Raw genomic sequence first — 19775 nt, forward strand, 5'->3', positions numbered from 1 at the left:
AAGTGTCATTCCAATAGAATATTATTCAGATACATTTAATTCCAAAAACTATTTTTTCCTGAGTTTTTAGGATCTCTGCAGACCTTTGGTTCTTCTGCACATTTTCAAACACTAAATTCATAATATTAATCTTGACCATGCACAAATCTTTTGTGAACCATTCATGTCATTTGGTGCAATAAATAAGCTAAGAATGAGTTTCTCTAATCACATTACAAGGTAGCTTTGTTGTCTAGAGCTTTTTTTAAAGAAAAAGTGTACTTTTCCCACAAACACACAGCTTGTATTCCTTTGTGACTGCTCCAGGAAAGGAAAAGAACGAGGAGCTGAACTTACCGCAGCTAATTAAATGAGTTAAGATTGGAAAACCCTTATCAAGCAAATCTTCAGGAAGCAAACTGAAAGAACACTAAGTGGCTTACTTTCTCACTGGCACATTGGGAAGGAGAAGGAGCAGGACATAGCAACCCCTTCTCTCACATAGGAATCTTTAGCATTTACAAAGTCTAAACTTTGAAGGGAAGAAAAGCTTCCAGACCCATTCTGCGAAGGAAACCTTTCAAACACCGACTGAGGGCAAATAAATGATGTGCCAAGTCTGCTGCAGAGAAAAAACCTGGATGCCAGAAAGTTTCCCTCCCCCTTCCTTGGAGGGCAGAAAGAGGCAGACAGATTGTTTCTGCCCTCTCCAATCCTGAAGTTCCCAGAGAGCCCTTAACTCTTGATGGACAAACTCCAGAGTGCAATTCACGCTGGTCTGGACTGTTCTATCCAGCAAGCCCCGAGGCAAGGAACAGCCAAAGCCACATTATTCTGATTCCCTGTCCAAGTGTAATATGAAAAAAAGGTTTTAATGCTAAAAGCAAAGAAACAAGGCCTTGGAAAAGGAGTTTAACCCAATATTAACCTTAGGACAATCAAGCAGGTAAACTTAGGGTTCACTGAAATCTTGTAGACATATCTGAACTTATAAACACTGCAGCAGTCCATAAATTAGATACTATATTTAGATTTTATTTTACTCTGCTATGAAGATCCAATTTCAAGGACAAAGCAGTGGGTATAAAAAGGAAAAATACTCTCCAAGTCTATTGAAATAACAAAAACACAAATCTAGTTTATATTCCATTCTTCTGTTGGAAAAAAATCCATGGAAATCAGGCAGAATTTCTTTGAAAGAGGTGGAATCGGTTTCAGACTAAACTGATTTCTGAGGACTCCTGAAGCTTAACAGATACATTTACAATAGAATCATGTCTGATGTTAGTTTCTACATAATTTGGTTAGTCTCTCAAAATAACAGAACCTGTTTGCAGACTTCACTTTGGAGCTCATTTAACAGTTCCCAGCACCACATTTCATTTTTTCCCTGTTCTTGGGTCTGTCTTCTATGCCTCTGTCTGCAAAGTCCAGCAAGTACAAACTTAACTTTTAAAAGCCAGACGACAAGTAATTGTTATCTGAACCCCTTTGAGTAGAATTATGCCGTTTCTGAAGCACTTGGAGTCATCTCAAGGTCACATTTCACTCAGATTCTTTATAACCAAGCCCACAGGAATCTGAGTCTAAATGTTTGTATACCACAGTCCCACACATTCAGCATTTCACTGTTCCTGTCAGTCTTAAAAATGTATCATCTGACTGAACAAACAGCTCCATTTCATCTCATTTTGGCCTTAACAGCCCACAAACTTTAAATTTGTTGCTCCATTTGGGACAGAATAGAGGGATAAATAGTTTCTAGGCTTGCAGCCGTGAATTTGGAGGCAAGGATATGCCTGATTGTATTTTTGTGTGTGCCCAGAGAAGTTAATGACCTTAATGCATATTACTTAAAACCCAATTCTCTGTCATTAACTTTCCATTTACACAAACTTGGAACTGGCAGGAGTCTACATTCTCTAGTGAATATCTTATCTATCATTCAGCATAATAATTAATTCCAAAGTTCAAAAGAACACTTTTGCTCATCTGCTCTACTCATAATTTGACTAAAAGATTAAGACATCCCTTAATTTGCAGTTCTACAAGAAGATATTTCTTCAAAACTGACCAGGCAGTTCACTGAAATAATTTTGAAGCATGTGGCTATATATTAAATCCAGTGATTAAGCTTTCAGAGAGACCTTACTAGTAGCTTTCTTCCAGACTCAGAGCTTTCACCTTGCATAATAATCCTTGGCTTTCTCAAAAGCACTGAACCTTCGTTGCCAGCTAGCACAAGTTACAGTAGTTAACATCACACTTAATTGCATAATTAATTTATTGTGACTAAATTTCCAGCTGAAAGCTCCATGAGTCACGCAGACCCTGCTCCACAGGTCTTCCCTCCAATTTCAGTTGAAGCAAAACAAGCATTAAGCAGATTTGTTTTTAAAACTCAGTATAACACCAGCACAGAGCTACTCTTACAGCCTGTAAGCCCTTCTGTGCTATTTCTGTAGCTCAATGTGCAAGGACTGCTCTGTCACCAGCTTCCAAGCAGAAATGTTTTCATGGCTTAATTTTTCGGCCCCATGTCCACAAAACAAGGGTCTTCTGTTCAAGACTGTTCGGATTGTAATTTTTTACCAAACAGCCTTTATCCTCATAGTATTTTACCTTTCATTATCAGCAGTTCCCTCTTGTTCTCTAAGAGAAGACAAAGCCCCTGGTCCCCACCTGTCTGTCCTGAGGCTCTATTGAGCCAACTTGATTCACTTTCAGTGTGCTCAGCTCTTGACTTTCAGAGGCTTCACTCTTGCCATCACAGACTCTGCTGCACATGGCAGGTAAGAAGGGCTGACTAGTTGTCTCTGCAGTGCTCATGTGTCACTCAGCCTTTACATGACAATCAACTCAGCTGTCTCCAGTGGGCACAAATAAAGTACATCTTGTTTCAGCCACATGGAAATAAGTGTCAACAAGCAAAGAATCTGAGGCCATTTAAACAAATCTCTAGCTGTAAATTCTGTTTCCCTTCTGGACAAATTAATAGCAAGACAGTACCAAGTCTTCCAGGATATTAATTGTTTAATTTAATTAATTCAGTAATTCTGCTGAAGCAAAGGACTAAACTCTACTACTTGCACCTACTTCTATACCTGTGCCCTCTCCCCAAATTAGAATATGGCAACACTGACTATTAGCAGCCATATACACACCCCTTCAAAAGTTCATGCCCCTAAACCTTTATCCTTCAGTAATCATTCAATATTCAGGTACAAAAGCAATTGTACTTGCTTTAATTAGAACATCTAGCAAAGCAACTTCAGGGGAGCAAGAAAAACCACAAGAAGCAAAGAAAGGAATGTTGGGGTTGCTGTATCAGAGGGTTATTGATGAACTATTTTCTTCATATAAACCATACACATAACAGTCCATGGCTCTAATTTTGTCATCTAACCACCACCATTCCTTTACCTGTCCTCCACAAATGTCTCAGAAGTTCTGTCTCTGCTGGTGATCACACATTCTTTCGAACCATCACAGATTATTCAGCAACATACAAAGCTAATCCTTTGGTGTATTCCTCCTTACTCTCCATAGCACCCTAGAAAGAGCCTTAGCAGGTTTCTTTCCAGCCATAACAAAGCAGACTTTCTCTAAGACAAACCTTATGCACATGTAAATTTAATTTGAACAAAATTTAGTTCTACTTTGCTTCCAGACATTATTAAATGTTTCATAACACAGCTGCAGCATCTACCCCTCCTACAATTATAGTCTCTCCATTGCTAAGGCCTTTTATTTCTCCTATTTTTTTAGGGCTAGACATGCAGCTTTGAATCTTCCAAAATTTACCAAGTACTCAGCCATAATTTTCATTGTGTTCCCTCAGAGGAAAACATTATCTATGTGCACTGAAGCCATGAAATGTGGACATTAGAGCAGAGGCTCATCATAATTCATTTTGACTTCCATTTGGAAAAATAAAGCATTAAACAAATCTCCAAACCCTCTCATGTTGGTGAGGCTGCCTGTGGACTAGCAGCACACGTGGACTGGTCACCAGAATGGACATGTTTCTAACTTGTGTTTTAATTGACATTTCCATGCAAAACATGCAGGACCCAATAAAACCCAAATAGAGCCTGAGAGTTTCCCCTCAAAGGGGGTCTGCATTTCTACCTGAAAATGCCTCACTCTCCATATTGGTCTGAGCTAGAAAATACTGTAAGAAAGCACACAACCTTGAATATCTGAAAGTAGATATTTCCTGTGACTCAACTGATTATTCTCCCTTAATTTACATCATCAATAAGCAATAGTGACTACTTTTGACACTCCAGTCAGCTGCATTTTTGAACATCTTTATCTGTTTCTATAGGACACAAAAAGAATGACACAGTAAGGTTGTCAGGGCAAAAAGAAAGAAGTTTATTTTTCTACTTGGGTTTATATAGATTTTGGACAATGACCATGGATTAGAGGATGAGGTTAACACCTCTCCAACCACACTGGTCAAACTACAAGCCCATCAACTGTCCCTCCTCCAGAGAGGAATGTAAACATCACTTTGTTTACATGAAAATCTGTGAGAAACTCCACGACAAAAATGCAAACATCAGAAGGCTGAAAAAGATGAGGGCAACATTTATCCCCAGTTTAACTTTCAGTAAAGGAATTCATACGTTAAAAAAAATTACCAGATTCTCACATTGAAATAATACCAAAAAGGTTTTAAAAAAATTATCCAGATTACAAGGTATTTTCCTACATAATTATTTAAAGATTTCTTCTACAGCAGTAAAAAACATGTTCACTATGAAGAGAAAAAGGATACAGCTGTACTCGCTGTACTCTTCTGTCCTGAACCAAAATTAAACAAGAATGACAATCCCTTCCCCCTTATCAAACATATATTCATGTACAAGACTATTAATTTAAAGAAATAATTACCCCACAGATAAGTATTTTTGATAGCACAATTCTAATAACAAACCCCTAGGCAATCAGCATGTTAAGACATTGTTACAGATGTTTTCATCTGCAATACCAATGATTAGAATTATTAGAAGTTTCATATCCCTCTCAAGCTGTTTCCACATCACATAAGTATCATTTGTCTTTTCATTAATACTTCATTCATTGTACCCTGTGCAGTACTGATTAACCCCACAGATGAGTCTTTTGTATGATACTGTATAAAACTCTTAGCTATGGTTAAGCACAATTACCTCCAGTCTTCCATCAGTCCCCTTTGTTTGAGAGTTGTAACTATTCTCTTTTATACTGACTCTTAACTACCAAACCCTGGGTAAGTGCAGGAGCTCTGATTTTGCTCAGTTATACCTGTTGAGATATAATGCTGAATCTCTTCTTCTAATTTACACAATTCATTAAGATGAACGGTCATTTGAGATCCAAGATTCCCTATCACAGACATCTTTCATTTATATATTTCATATGTTTCAAAAAACTTTTTCTCCAAGTCTTTAATTTTCCACATTTCACAGCTGGACTTCCTTTATTATTGCATGCTACCTTCTTGTCAAGAGCCAGCCCTAGATCCTAGAAATATCTACATGCTTAGGTTACAACACTTTGCCTCTCAAGTACAATTCAGATGTACACAAACCAGAAACAATTACCTCTGAAAGTAATATAAAATATAATTGAAAATGATTCAGAAAGAACAAGACCAATGCAAGCTTTATTCTTTGTATTACTCTGCATTGCCTGTGATTGTGTGAAAAAAAGTGCTTTACATTATTGTCTTAATCTTCATGCCCTTTTTTGACTGCTTTTCTCTAGCCAAGTCAGCCTTCACTAAGGATTCCATAGTAAAATGAAACAAAAATGCAAACAGCACACATCACCCAAATGGTTCAGAGGATTGATCAGAATTATGATTTTTCTTCTTCTACAATTGATTTCTTTTGCAACACAGTTTGCTCTAGGATACTTATAAACAAAATCTAGACATATAGTACTAACAATACTCAATTCTCCTAAAAATTTTATTTATACAGTATTTCAAAATACAGTGAATAGAAGTAGGACTCAAAACTAAATCTGAAAGCATAAAAGTTTAAAAAAAAAGCTTAGAAATCACAAAAATCCACTAAAATCTAAGACCACCCTTTCTTTCCCATCCTTAAATGTTTGTCCTTAATGCACAAATCAGCAGCTACCACAGTGTGGTCCAGAGAAATTTGAAAATTCAGATACTTCATAGGAAGCCAGAGGAGAGCTAATCACTCACACCCTTCCCTTCCCTGCAGGCATCCTTAGAGCACCAGCTCTGTCCCCATCGAGGCTGATACTTCAGCACTCCACAGCTACTTTATGGAAGTTATATGTACAAATAAATAATGAATAAGCAGAACTTCTTGGGATGAGGAAATGTAAGGTTACAAACAGATAAAACTGACAGCTGAAACCATAATGCATTACTCATAAGTTATAAAAGGAAGGGTTATTATAGATAATGTAGAGATTCAAAAAATGTGTTTGGTCAGCAGCATTAGCAGCAACCCAGAGAACAGTAATAATGGAAAGAGACCAATTTTCCAATCACAAATTCATGAGGCGAGACCTTGCACGAGGAAAGAGCAGACTAAGAAAGATTGGCAAAGGGCACTATTCTAGTCTGGTTCCTTTGAAAATTGGAACAGCAGGGAAATGTGATTCCCCAGTGGGAATTTAAACTTTCAGTACAGCAAACAAATATACTGGGTTTTTTTTATTTTCTTACTAATTTTTTGACTTTAGCTACAAGGCTAGCAGTTTAACCTAAAAAGAAGTCAAATGAAATTAGTTAGTGCAGCTCTCATGAGCTTCTAGGATTTCAAGTATTCTCATTTATAATCCAAGCACAGCAAAGTTTAAGTAATCTTAGTTCAGAGATGAATAACCAAGATATACCAGTAAGCTTTTACATGGTGAGGCTGGAGAATCCTCAATTAGTTTTAAATTAATGAAGCAAATCAACACGTGAGTCTGCTCACTAGGTCCTTATCTGAAGACATCTTAAAAGACTAAGCAATTCCACCAGTTTATGCATAATATTTCTGAGATTTTAAACATTTAACAGCAGGCAGACTTTTTTGCTCACGTGAGAGAATGTGTTCCAATCTGACCAAAACTTTAATTCTACTGTAATAATCAATAAAAAGTTATATTATACGCTCTATAGCTCTAGTTTGCCTTTTAACAAAGTAATAATAATTTATGTGGGGATAAATCCAGGGGACTTTTGGGGAAAGACCATGCAGTTTATACAGAAAGACATGGAAAGACTAATGAATATTCTGCTTGTGTTTGGGTAAGGCTAATTAAGTTGTAGAATCACTATCCTAGGTAGAACTCTTCTTGCACCATATACCTTTATGATATTTAGACAGTGAGAGCAATTATTTAGGTAGCACAATGAGTCTTAAAAGATCTAAAAGTCCGTCATAAATCTTGTAATTAAATAAATACTATGAAAGTCACGTATTTTCCTGCACCTTTTGCCTCCTTAGAAAGGAGCTGTTCACAATTACTTTATTCTCAGATGTTTGTTTAGGCCATATAACACCAAGGAACATGTTTTTCCTGAACTAAAACTTTAATTATAAGAAATATTTCATTTTCTTCTTGCCAAAGACAGAAGAAACAATAGCAGTATAATAAGGACACACAGTTTTCCCACTATAATAGGCAGAAGAAGATATTCACGATTTTTGTAAAGTAGAATTTCTACCTCTTTTTCACCAGTATTTCCTGTGGTTTTAACAGCATCACCTCAGCCATTTGTGAGTTATTCTATCGTTTCCTTACTACTATACCCAAGACCCCCAACCACCACCCCACCCTCCAGCCTCTCAGTTGATGTGATTCCTTGCAGTTGAGCATAATTAGCTAACCTGCACATTTTGGCACAGCTAGATAATGTCTTACCTGAAGGCACTAATTACTTTTCTGTAGCTATCACAGCTATCACCACATTTCCTCTAGCTAGCAAGAATATAACATTTTGAAAGGCTTTCTCCAAGGGATTTTGATGAACTCCTCAGTGGATAAACTGGGAGTGATTTGTCAGGACAGGTGACATATTTTATGCCTTCTGCACTGATATTTCCCACTGGATTTGATAAATCCAGGTTTAGTCAGAGAAATCAGAGAACTGCTCAAAGCAAACACTATGTAGCTTAAGCTGAGAGTTTGAGAGGAACCAAGCTGTCTCTGTGTCTGTTCAGAACAGGATTAGGTTTAGGTCTGTGTAAATCACCTGCAGTACAAAGCTGCAGGACTTCTGACAGGGAGCTTTGGCCTGTGCCTACACATGCCCTGTTCTTTCCCATTGGGACTCTGTTAGTGAGGCCTTTGAGTCAAGGCTCATTTGACAAAATCAAAACACGAAGCCATGTCAGGCAGGTTTGTAACAAGGCTCCATCTCTGATCACCACAACAGGAACATCTGCCTTTCCCTCCTGTTCTGAGAAGGGCATGCCCCTCTAAAGAGATATGTCTGCACAGCCAAATAAGGTACAACTACAGCACTTGGGATCACATCTGCACTAATATTCAAATAGCAGTAAACCTCTAGATATTGCTGAAGGAATCAAGTATCAGCCGTAGGTCAGTTCTGCAGCAGACCCAGTGAGTCACCTGTTAAGTACTTTAGCTGCTAATCCAGCTAAAACTCTGTGGTCACAGCTGTGAGTGTAGACGTGGTTATAGTTCCCAGTACTCAGCATAGAAATGCCAGAACTAAATATACTGTTATGGTCTTACTTGGATATAGCTTAAACAGCTCTGTACATGCTTGTCTCCAAGTCCTATTCAAAGCTTTCCAGCACATCTCCTGTTTCTGAACTTTAATCAGGAATTAAACCTGAGATCTCTGTGTGACTTTACTCATAGAGGCACAAAAGCATCAGTGTTTGTCATTGCTTCTTTGACATTTTTAATGGTTTAACTTTCAAAGCTATTGAAAAGAAAGAACATACCATTTGTCTAATTGAGAAGGTAAATCAATTCATTAAAAATAATAGGCATATGCTTTAATGAGGTAGTAGCAAAGGCATCCTACTTCAAAGACCATATATATGGTATTATATAAATGCTGCTGGTGAGTTTTTTTGACTGTTTAACAAACTAGAAAAAGGTTTCTGCCGTTTTTTTGTTATAATCAACTATCAGCTTACTAATGATAGCACCAGCCTCATCAAAAGTGAAACAATATGTTCCAATAACCAAGTTCCTCTAGAGAAATCAAATAGTAAGAGAGAATTTTAAAAACCTAAATAAAACCCACAAGGAAAAAGAAAAAAAAAAAAGGGGGGGGGGGGGGGGGGGCGGTGGATGTGAAACAAAGCAAAGCCAAAAAAAAACCTCGCTCAGATTTCAAAAAAACATTACTTAAACTTAACTGAAAAATAAGCTTAAACAGCAAATGTTAACCTTAAGTTCTTTAATTTGCAGAAAAACCTACAAAGCTGGTGTATTTCAGTTGCCAAAAAACATGTTTAATGCTAGGAAATTCACCTTTGTTGCAAGTGCTAAGCTGGCACCTCATGTAGAAGCAATCACCGGTTGCTTAAGGCACTACAAAAAGAAATATAAAATTATACTTTTAGGGACTGATATACTGAAAACATATTGCAAACATACATTTAAAGAGAGTGTAGATAATAAAGCAGCTTGTAGAACAAAACCATCCCATTCTAAAGGTACCCATCTCTACCAAGCCATGACTACCCCCACACTGAAAGGGCACAGCAGAACCTGCAGCATTTATAGCAAAGTACCCACAGGCACAATGCAATAGAACAAACTCACAGTGTCTGAGGGGGAACAGGGGCTTGGGGAAGAATTCCAAAGTGCCTTGAGCGCCCTGATCAGCCTCACCTGTGGCCCTGCGCACTCAGGCTCCATTTAAACCCGGGCTGGGACAGGGCCTGCTCTGCTTCTCAGGGTTATATCTATAGGGCTATGTCCTTGTGGTGTTCCTGGCTGGGTGGTGGCCTTGGTGCTGCCTTGTGGCCCTGGGGGGGTTCCCCAAGGCTGGTGGCATCTGCTTTTCTCCCCTGCTTGCCATGGGGAATGGCAGTGGTGGGTGAGGTGGATGCCCATGTTCAGTTTCCCTCAGAGGTCACCTTGCCTTTCCTGAGGGAACAGTCCCGCTCTTGCTGCTTGCTTATGTATAAACAGCATTTTATCCTGCTGTTTCTAACTAAATACATGTATCTAAAGGTTCCACAAGCCATGTGGAAAAAGCAATTACTGCCTATCACTAGTGGGTTGTTTTCACCACATCAAGTCCACAGGTAGCAGCAGAGGTTACGGCAGCTTTTCACTGGGAAATCTGGTCTGCAAAAGGTGAGGCTCTAGATATCTCCCAAGGGGGATGGAAAAATAATTTAATATGGGTCAGAAAAGACATTAATAGTTGCTATAAACTTAAATGAAATTTGTAGAGGATAAGTTTTATAGTCTTTTGTTGTGGCTTATTAGGCACAAGGAGCGTGCCCATGAGAAGACTGGACAAGTAGTTTTTAAGCACTAAGCAAAACACTTCTAAGGACTAAACAAAACACTCTTCTAGGCTGGGGAGGGACGCAGGGACTCAGTGCTGCTTATACTTCCTCTACAAGATATTGGAAGGTGTTCTTATGCTATGTAAAGCATTGAAATTAAAATAGTTTTATGATATATACTAAAGCTTATATTCATTGAAGGATAGGTTATAATAAAGAACTTTGATACATGTAGTTCTAGTCTAATTTCCTTTCAGGGAAAAGAAGGAAAAACTGACAACTTTCTCCATTGCCTTAGCTTGGATCTCAAATACAAGGGTATGGTCTTATTTTCTATAGCTGTTTGATCAAGCCAATTTCTCTGCAAAAGGTTCACTACTGTAGAAAGTTTAAGAACTCTTCTGAATGCTAGATGGTAGCAGGAAGGGAGCTGTGGGTTATTTTGGCTAGAACTTTGCATTCTGAGATACTCCTGTGTGCATGTGACATTAGAAATCAGATTAGTTCTTTGATGCTTCTCTTTGTTAAAGTGTCAAGCACGTCATGCCTATCCAATCTCACAAGTGGAGCAGGGAAACCACAATCAGCTGTTCATTATTGACTGGAATCTAAGCTTCATGTTAAAAAACCTGTTGATGGTACATTTAGGAAGCCTTTTAAACTAGAAATATGCAAAATGGATAATTTTTGTCAAATAGTGACAAAGAGATAATAGCTGATGCATTATTGGTTACAGCTGTGGCTTCAAATATTGATTTCATATGAAAATTAGCAGGTTACAGGAAATTATTTTTTTTCAAAGGGTTTGTTAAAAGAAAGCAGCCTCTGTGGTTTTGTATAGGGTCTTTTTTTGTTTTGTTGTCAGTTTAGTTTTGAGCTAGGAAATTTGGTCACCTTTTTTACTTAAAGCCTTAATTAGCCCTTCTCTTTTCAGCAACGCAAAAATTATAGGGCTGTTGTAAGGCCTGGTAAAGGATCTGTGACAAATGAAGTATTATGATATAGTATTTAATGATGAAATCTGCTTTGATGATGTGACCTTCTTGTGGGTGACTCATTCTGAAAGCGTTGTATTTCTACCTTAAGCCTGCAGTACCTCTCTGATTCCCCTGCAGATTGCTGCAGCAGGGAGTTCAGGAATTGCATAGTCCTGTCAGCAAGTGTTACCTGGATTCTATCACCCCACTTTGAATTTGGTCAGGTATCACAGCATGAATGCAGATTAAGATTTCAATGCTATTTCTTTGCCAAATGACACCCCACATATTTACTTTCCAAAGCTTATATCGACAAGGTGTTACAATATTTGATAACTTTTGTAGTGCTGACAGTAGTGACAATACTCTTCCTGTAGCACCCATATCCCCCCAAGAACATCTCTAACAGTTTAGGTATTTTTCCACTGTTGTGATTGATGAAAATAGCTGTGTGTGCTCTCAGATAGGTGAATCCCTGGGGCAAGGAGGGGTGTGAAGTGTGTTAGGGGAGAGGCCCTGAGGCAGTGTTGGGGCAGAAAGGCTGAAAGCAGGGTCTGACTGGTGAGCTGCAGCTCAGGCAGAGGATAACTGCTGGGCAGGACTCTAAAAACCAGCATGAACCTGGGGGCACTTGGTGTTTACTGCAGCTCAGTCACTCAACTGAAACAAAAGCTGGCAGCAAGGAGCTACACTGGAAAGACAATGGCTGAAAAAGGATTCTTTGTTAATACTTATTTCTAAATACCTTCCATAGATCATGAAACGTTTTTCTACTTAGCAAGTTAATTGTTCTTGACTCTACAGAATTACAGTTCAGTCTTTTGGATATTCAAAGAGAAGTAGCCTGGCCCTCACAGGGTCTGGGGCTGTGGTGTGTAAGGAATCTTACCCCAGTTAGTCTATGGCAGTTTCATGTTATGAATATCTGTTGGTCTGATGGTTATTTCATCTGACATGAACAAAAGGAAGGAGACAAAATGCCATGAATGTTATGTCGAGCTCACAAGAGCAAGGACTTACTCAGGACAAATGTGTCTTACTAGATATCTCTGTGAAGTAGAGTATTTTGCATTTAGCAATGCTACCCTGTAGTTTGGGGATCTTTAGAGATGATTGTCCTTGTATGAGATCTACTGAGGTGTTTGTATTGGGTGTTCATGGTTTAAAAATCCAAAGCTTTCCATTTGAATTTCCTTGACTTTGTTATATGGTATTCAGAATGCTATTTAAACAAAATAGTTTGCAAGGCTTTTCCTTCTTTCAAAGACTAGGAGTTTATGCCTTAGAAACTGAAGGTAAAATAATAAGGCATTTATATCCAAAGCTGATTTCTTAAGCTAATTTAAATATAAAAATTAAGTAACTTAATTGCTTTGCATTCCTTGGCTTCTTTGCAATGATCTGTAGCAGTCAACAAAGCAGATTGAAGTGGAAAAGGATTTTAGTTTTGTATGGGGTTTGTAGTGTAACCTTGCACTAAGCTAATAAAAAAACTAATTGAAAACTGAAATCTAGAGAAGTTGTCATGCAATTAATATTTTTGCCTTTAAAATGGTGTAGATTTATATATTTTATGGAAGCATTAAAGAATGTTCTGAGGGGTTTGAGGGGGGTTTTTTGGGTTTTTTCTATTTTTTTTTTATTTTTGGGGTGAATTCTATGGTCTTTTAACATGGAAGATGAAAATTTATCCTTTTACCCTGAAAGACAATATGGTAACATTTTAAGAAGGAAAAGGGATTTTCACTTTTGTAGGAACAAAACACATGTAAGAAAGAGCTTTGTATTCTTACTTCCATGTAAGAGCTGCATATACAGATAAAAATGATGGAATAGAGGACATTGTAGTTAGATGTTCAAGAATTGGATGGACTTGAGGTTGTGAAAAACTGTTCTTATTGCTTTGTGGAAAGACACTCTATATTTCTCATGCTTTGTCTTCCTGTCAAAGTGCCAATTGCTATTCCACCTACTCTGATCATTAATTGAACTTCACATGAAAAACCCATTTTTTTGCAGATTCTGCTATAGGTCTAAAGAAATACATTTCTATAAAGAAAGATGAAAAAGTGCAGACAGCTTGCAGAATATTCTAAACCATAAATGTTTATACCTATTTGTCATACATCACCCTGCTGACTGAATGAAAGGTCTATTGACCTTTAGGACTGAAGCTTTTAATTTCAACTTTCTCAATTTTTTAATATTTGCCTCCTTCTGGTTGTTAAAGATGAATAATTCTTCTAATGCATTCAGAACTGGAAAAAAACAAGTTTAATGCAGATATCCTCTAACACCTATTGCCTATTATGTTAAGGGTGTGTTTTGAAGAAAAAAAAGCTTCACTTTTTCTTGGCATCAGGTGGAATCTGTAGCTGAGCAGTCTGTGGCAAAGGATTGCCATCCATGCTAACCAGGAGAGCAGATATTCATTGATTTGCCTTTTATGCTTCTCCAGGAGTTGTCTTCTCATCTGCGATATTTAGTTAAGGGATGATATTCTACAAATAAAACTCCTGTAACATTTTCATTTTCAGAGAAAGACTAGCATAAAAAAACAGCCCCCTCAATGATTTCATGGAGGTTTTTTTGGTTACTTCAAAGGTTGTATTTTTTTTCCCTAGTATAGGATATATATCCTATATATCCTATACTAGATTCAACTTTGTAGATTTTTCCAGTTTTCTAAAACAATAAAACCACTGGCCCATGGCACATACAAATTGCAAGTGCAGCCTGAGAAATTAAGTTAAAAAACTTGATTTATAAAATTCATTCTGGGGGCTAATATACTGAAATCAATATGAAATATTTGCGAAGTATTTATTTGGCAAGGAGGAATGGATGTGACTTTTCTCCCTGTGTAAATAAAAATGTCAGTCCCACATAATGGCACAATGTTACAGTTTTTACATGGCAGTTTGATCAATCTTCTCAAGGCTTTACCCTACATCTTGAATGGATTCTTATTAAGGAAAAATACTTTATGCTGTACATGATTAAATTACTGCACTAGAAATAATTTCTATAGGGCTACATCATGCATGTTTCTAGAGATGCTGCTTTAAAGTGTTTGGATACACAGACTAAATAGAAACCTTTTTTTAAAAGAAGATTTTGAAACCTTTGCCAGTGATAACAGGGAGTGGCTGATAGAGAATAGTCCAGAAGAGCAAACATGAGTGATGTTTATCATCTGGATTCTAAAGGAGAAGGAATAAGCTTTTTGAGGAGACTTTTTGCTTCAGGAAGAACAACACCAATTTTCAAAATCTCCCATACTTTTCTCTTGTCCTTAAAAAGAAATCCATGTAATAAAGTGTCCTAGGAGGACTATGCAACCATGCAACTAAACAGTCTCTTTTGACTGGTATAACTAGCCTATTTCATGGCCTGAAAAATTTGGGCTGAAGTGAATTTAGAAATTTCTGAATCCATTATAATGCTGCCAGCAGATCTTTCCTCTTTTTGAAATTCTGTCATTTCCTTCCACCAAAGAATTATCAAAGACAGGTGTCCTTTATTCATATCATATGCATGATTTTTTTCAAGAAACAAAAGGAAAAGTGATTATTTCTGTAAGAAACATCTGCCTGAGGGAAAATACTTATTTCTCTCTGTCATCTGCTGTACTTTCCTTCCCCCAGTGCATTAGGTTCTCATGATCTGTGTATTGTTTATGTGGTATTTTGATGTACTCTGAAAAATCACAAGATTCTGTTGGAAGCACAACACAATAGCAGTTTGACCAATCTTTTCCAATTCTCCTAGTACTTTCCCCATGTCTCTTGATTCTCTTGATTTGGATTATAGCTGTCAATAAAATAACCTGGAGAGCAGAGAAGAGTTTGGGGTTGGGTGTTGCAAGTTTAAAGTTCAGAAAATAATAAAAAGTATTGGCATCTTCCTAGATACTTAACTCATTTAAAAACCTCAAAATTAGTAATCCCATCTCTATTTTTTTCACATTATAAAAAACCAATTTCAGAAATCTGAGTGGGGCTCTTGCCCATACCCAGAAAGAACTGTCTGTATTTAGTTTGGTTTTTCACTGAAGCAGAGCTATTCCATCTCTGCTCTCTAGTAAACTCTACTTTTTAGAGTCCAATAAATTAAAATATGCTAAACAAAGTAGGGGGAAGAAATCAAATCACAATTTCATATATCAGGGAATACTACAGGGCATGAATATTTTCTTGGAACTTATTAACAAAAATCAATAAATTGTGCTGCTTTATCCAGCAATCTTCTTTAAAGGAGACATTTCTTGTTTACTTTCTTTCCCTTTGCCACTGGACATTGGCTTTCTCCTTTTACTGGGATACAGTGATTTGAACAAGTCTAATACTTGTTTTTAAAGAAACAAATCCACAATATTTGAGGGGAAAAATAATTTTACTGGCTCCAAATCTTGTTTGTAACATCAGGGTGCAGTATTATAAGCAACAGTTCCAACCATGAATAACAAACATAATTTAGGTTAGTCCATGACAGCACAACATACATCAATTGATAATAAAATGTTTAGAAATGCATAGAATCAGTCCATGTGTTGAACTACCGTTTTCTGTTTTCTCCACTTGTGGGCTGGCAGAAGGTTTTTCTCCCCATTTAGGACTTAGTGATGTAGAAAAATCACATTAGCCAGACACCACTTACTTATTGCTGTATCATGCCTGATTGATGGGAGTTGTTTTACTACCATCAGATTAGAGATGAGGGGAGATAAATTAAAGAGGCAGGAGAAGTCTCTTGTTGTGGTGTCATGTGCCTAAAACTACCCCTAAGAGGATAATGAGGTTAATGCACAGCAATGTACAACTTTAACTTAGTAATTACTTTAAAAACCCTTGTTACTTCTTTGCTGTGATTTTGTAATGGAAGTATTGTGCCAGCTCCCAGAGACAGGTGAGCAACTTTTTATTGATTAGCAGTGAGGAGATGGTGCCTCCTCACACAAACATGTGAATATGTTTCTTTTAAGCAAGTGGTTATCCAGAGCAACTATCATCCTTGCAGGCTTGGGGGAGAATGCCTGCACAAAAGAAAACATGATCTTTGCCTGCTGAAGGCTCATCAAACAGCTCAGGGAAGGCTGTGAAGTTTATCTACAGGCAGGTTCACTGAGCACGTAACACAATCTGCTTATTTTCTGCTCGCTTTGTACCACCCCATCATCCTGCTGCAGTTCCTCTGTACCTTACTGTACTTGACTTTCTCTGAGGATTTCCTGTAGTGGAAGTGCTGTAACAACTGCCCCTGGATTCAAAATATGCTACATGGGCTTGGAAAGGGTTCAGATAAAAGAGGACTCAGTATTTTAACTCCTGATAACATCTTCTGTGTACATTTAGGAAGTGACTTGCAGCAGGACTTTGACTTTTTGGATTTCATTTGGTTGACATATGTTGATCTAAGGAATTATTAGAAATTATCAGACTCGTTGGGCATCATCACACTAAGATTAATGTGGGACATATTTTTCCATGGTAAAAGTAGTGTGTAATGCTGCATTTCTGAAAGATACTCAATGTTATTGCTGAATATTTGGAATGAGCAAACTTCCACTCTCATTCCTTGTTTCTTGATGTTTGGAAGCTGTGCAAACACTGCGACTGGTAAAAGTAATTCAAGCTGTAGGAAAGAAGTAATCTATTTTAAGACACTAGGAAGTAAATAATTCAAATGATAAAATATTAAGACAAGTTTTGCAGCCAATGCAACAATGATCTAAAATTAATGCATAGACTTTTACTTGCATGGAATTTGGGGAACATAGGAGGACATAAGAAATTCCTACTAGTGAATGCAGTTTGTAGGTAAAATAATAGCACACAGCTCTGATCAAGTTAAATGTTTTTAACTGACTTTAATCAGTTTCCCCGTGGTGGAACTGTAATTCAAATTAGAGTTTATACATGGTGCAATTGGTTTGCAAGGAATATCCAGTCTGTTCTACAATCATGTAATGAAAAGGGTCACAACCTCATCTGTGCTTTGGGCTTTTGATGTATTTTAAGGCATTTTGCACTCTGAGGTGATAGAGTACATCTTAGTATGAGTAAAGGCACTGACTTTCTCCTGTTCCCAAGAGGATGAGAGAGACCTTTTCCTGAGGACATGTTTTGCCCAGGACCAGCCTTAAAGCATGCTTTTGCCTGATTTCCATCTTGTAATGTAATTTACCTGCTTTGATAGTCAAGCCACTCAAATACTATTGGGTAAAGAGAAAAGTGCAGTTTAAGAAACCTTTAGTAATAAAATATCACAACATGATCAGTTGTGCTGTGCAAATACTGGATTAATATTTCTTTATTATGAGATTTTTTATTTTCACAAACTAGGAAATAGTTGAATCTCCCTGTAAACAGTCAACAGTTTACTTGAGTTTATTTTTAGTCCTAAATGTTTTTTAAACAGTGTTTTTCATATTCTTTACTGTTTATAGGACTGGGAAGAGCAGAGATGTTTTGTTTTCAGTCTGCAGACACATCTAGAATGAGGAATGAAGTCCAATCAGTATCTTTAAAATATTAATTTTAGTATTCAGTGCTGCTGCCAAGAAAATTAAGGGCCAAAGTTCTTATGCATTAACCTAATATTGCAGTATTTGAACTAGAAATTTATGCAATTCTTTAAATGCATTTTTATGCAATTTTTAAATGCCAAAATCCCCTTTTCCATTAGCATATATTGATCACCAGATTTTATTAAAAGGTAAAATTCATAATTTTATTCCATCAATGAACCTGGGTATTTTTACCTTATTTGAAATGTCACTGGACTCTTTAGCTGTAATCTTAAATGAAATGTGAAAAAGTTACAGAGCAATTTTCCCTCAGACAACCATACACATGTTCAGAGAGAATTGCCAGATGTTCTTAGCTTGCCATTATCTAATCTGTAGTGCTTTCAATACGTAAAACTGAAGATCCAAAGAACTTTACTCCTCAGTGTGCTCACATTTTATTTCCCTAAGGATTTTTTTCCTGCTTGTTCTGCTGCCCCACAATTGGATATTGCTCTGGATGACAGTCTCATTATCTAAAATTTGTTGCAGAACACAAAATCAGACTCAGAGTTGTGGTGAAAATACACATCCAGGAGTACACTTTGTCATAGCTAATAACAAATTCCTAAATAATGTGATAGAAAAATATTAGTCAATTTGCTGCAACCTGTATTCTTAAATCGGATTTGGTCTGAAAGGTCAGCTTTCTATAGCACTGAACTCCCAGCTCTTGGAAGTAATTAGTGTTACACAGCAAGTTTAATTAAAAACCCAATGCAACTGAGCCTATCAACTTCCAAACACTTCAAATAATTTTAATAATATGAAAGCTGGGGTTTTTTTTCTTCTACCAAGAGCCCTTACTCCCTTTCTTATGATTCTGTATGTATTATGAATTAAAGGAGAAAATGCCTTCTTGCCATTGGAAGTGTTTCCTGACCAGGAGTATCCTTGCATAGAAGATAACACATTACTATGTCTGTTGGTTTAATGAAGCCAAGATATAAATGGAAAAATAAAACAGTGAAAATTCATTTTCATTAAAAAAATTTAGAGATATCTATCTTATTTTCTGTTCCAAATGTACAGCTTACAATTTGAGGATGGAACAGATATTTTTGCAGGCTCCTGTTTGTAAAAAAATCCGAGATTTTGGGGCTTTTTTTTAACAGAATGTTCCTGCTTTTGTTCCTATCACATTCCTTCAATAGAGCTGGCTGAAAGATTGGCTTTGATAGAACCAGGGTAGCATGGAAAGGGCTTATCCATCCATGGCTATCAATACAAGCTACTAATTTCCTTCTAGATATTTTTATTAACCTTTCCTAACCAAGGACATCAAAGTAATTGTAACTTAAACTGCTGACTTGCAACTGTGATCTATTCTGGAATTTTTCCTTTTCTAAAAAAAAAATATTTTTGTAGCCAAGTAAATCTCCTCTTTCTGAAAACAGCTGTTTAAACTTGTGATTCTGAACAGTTTGTGTCTGCTTTGCTATACTTCAGTTAAATATGAAAAGTTTTTTTTGGAAATGAATACACAGATTTAAGCAGTATTTTTGACTGCTATTGATATTACTTTGTTCAAACTTGAAACTTTCAAGCCACTCTGTTTCTCATGTTCCCTTTTTTGCCCATTATTGTTTTTATAATGCTTTTTTCTCTTTGCCACATAAGAAAAATAAATAGAAAACAGAACCTCTGTGTTCTTCCACTCAAATGCTGAACACATACAATCTTTATGCATTGCAAGTAGGACATGAAATCCAGCTGGTGTTGATTTCAAAAAGGAGACACCCATCAACCATCCTCTTTAATAAAATGGCACAAGAACCCTCC

General features: G+C 36.9%; 1 protein-coding gene across 1 annotated transcript in view; it reads left to right on the forward strand.

The window, feature by feature from the left end:
• Positions 1-10239: 10239 nt before the first annotated feature.
• Positions 10240-19775, forward strand: part of GULP1 (GULP PTB domain containing engulfment adaptor 1) — a 167556-nt gene continuing 158020 nt past the window's right edge. Inside the window, exon 1 of the mRNA XM_083865456.1 lies at positions 10240-10290. The gene's annotated coding sequence lies outside the window, so the exon portion shown is untranslated. The remainder of the gene's footprint in view (positions 10291-19775) is intronic.

This window comes from Zosterops lateralis (assembly GCF_965231275.1).
Source record: "Zosterops lateralis genome assembly, chromosome: 7".
Taxonomy (NCBI): domain Eukaryota; kingdom Metazoa; phylum Chordata; class Aves; order Passeriformes; family Zosteropidae; genus Zosterops; species Zosterops lateralis.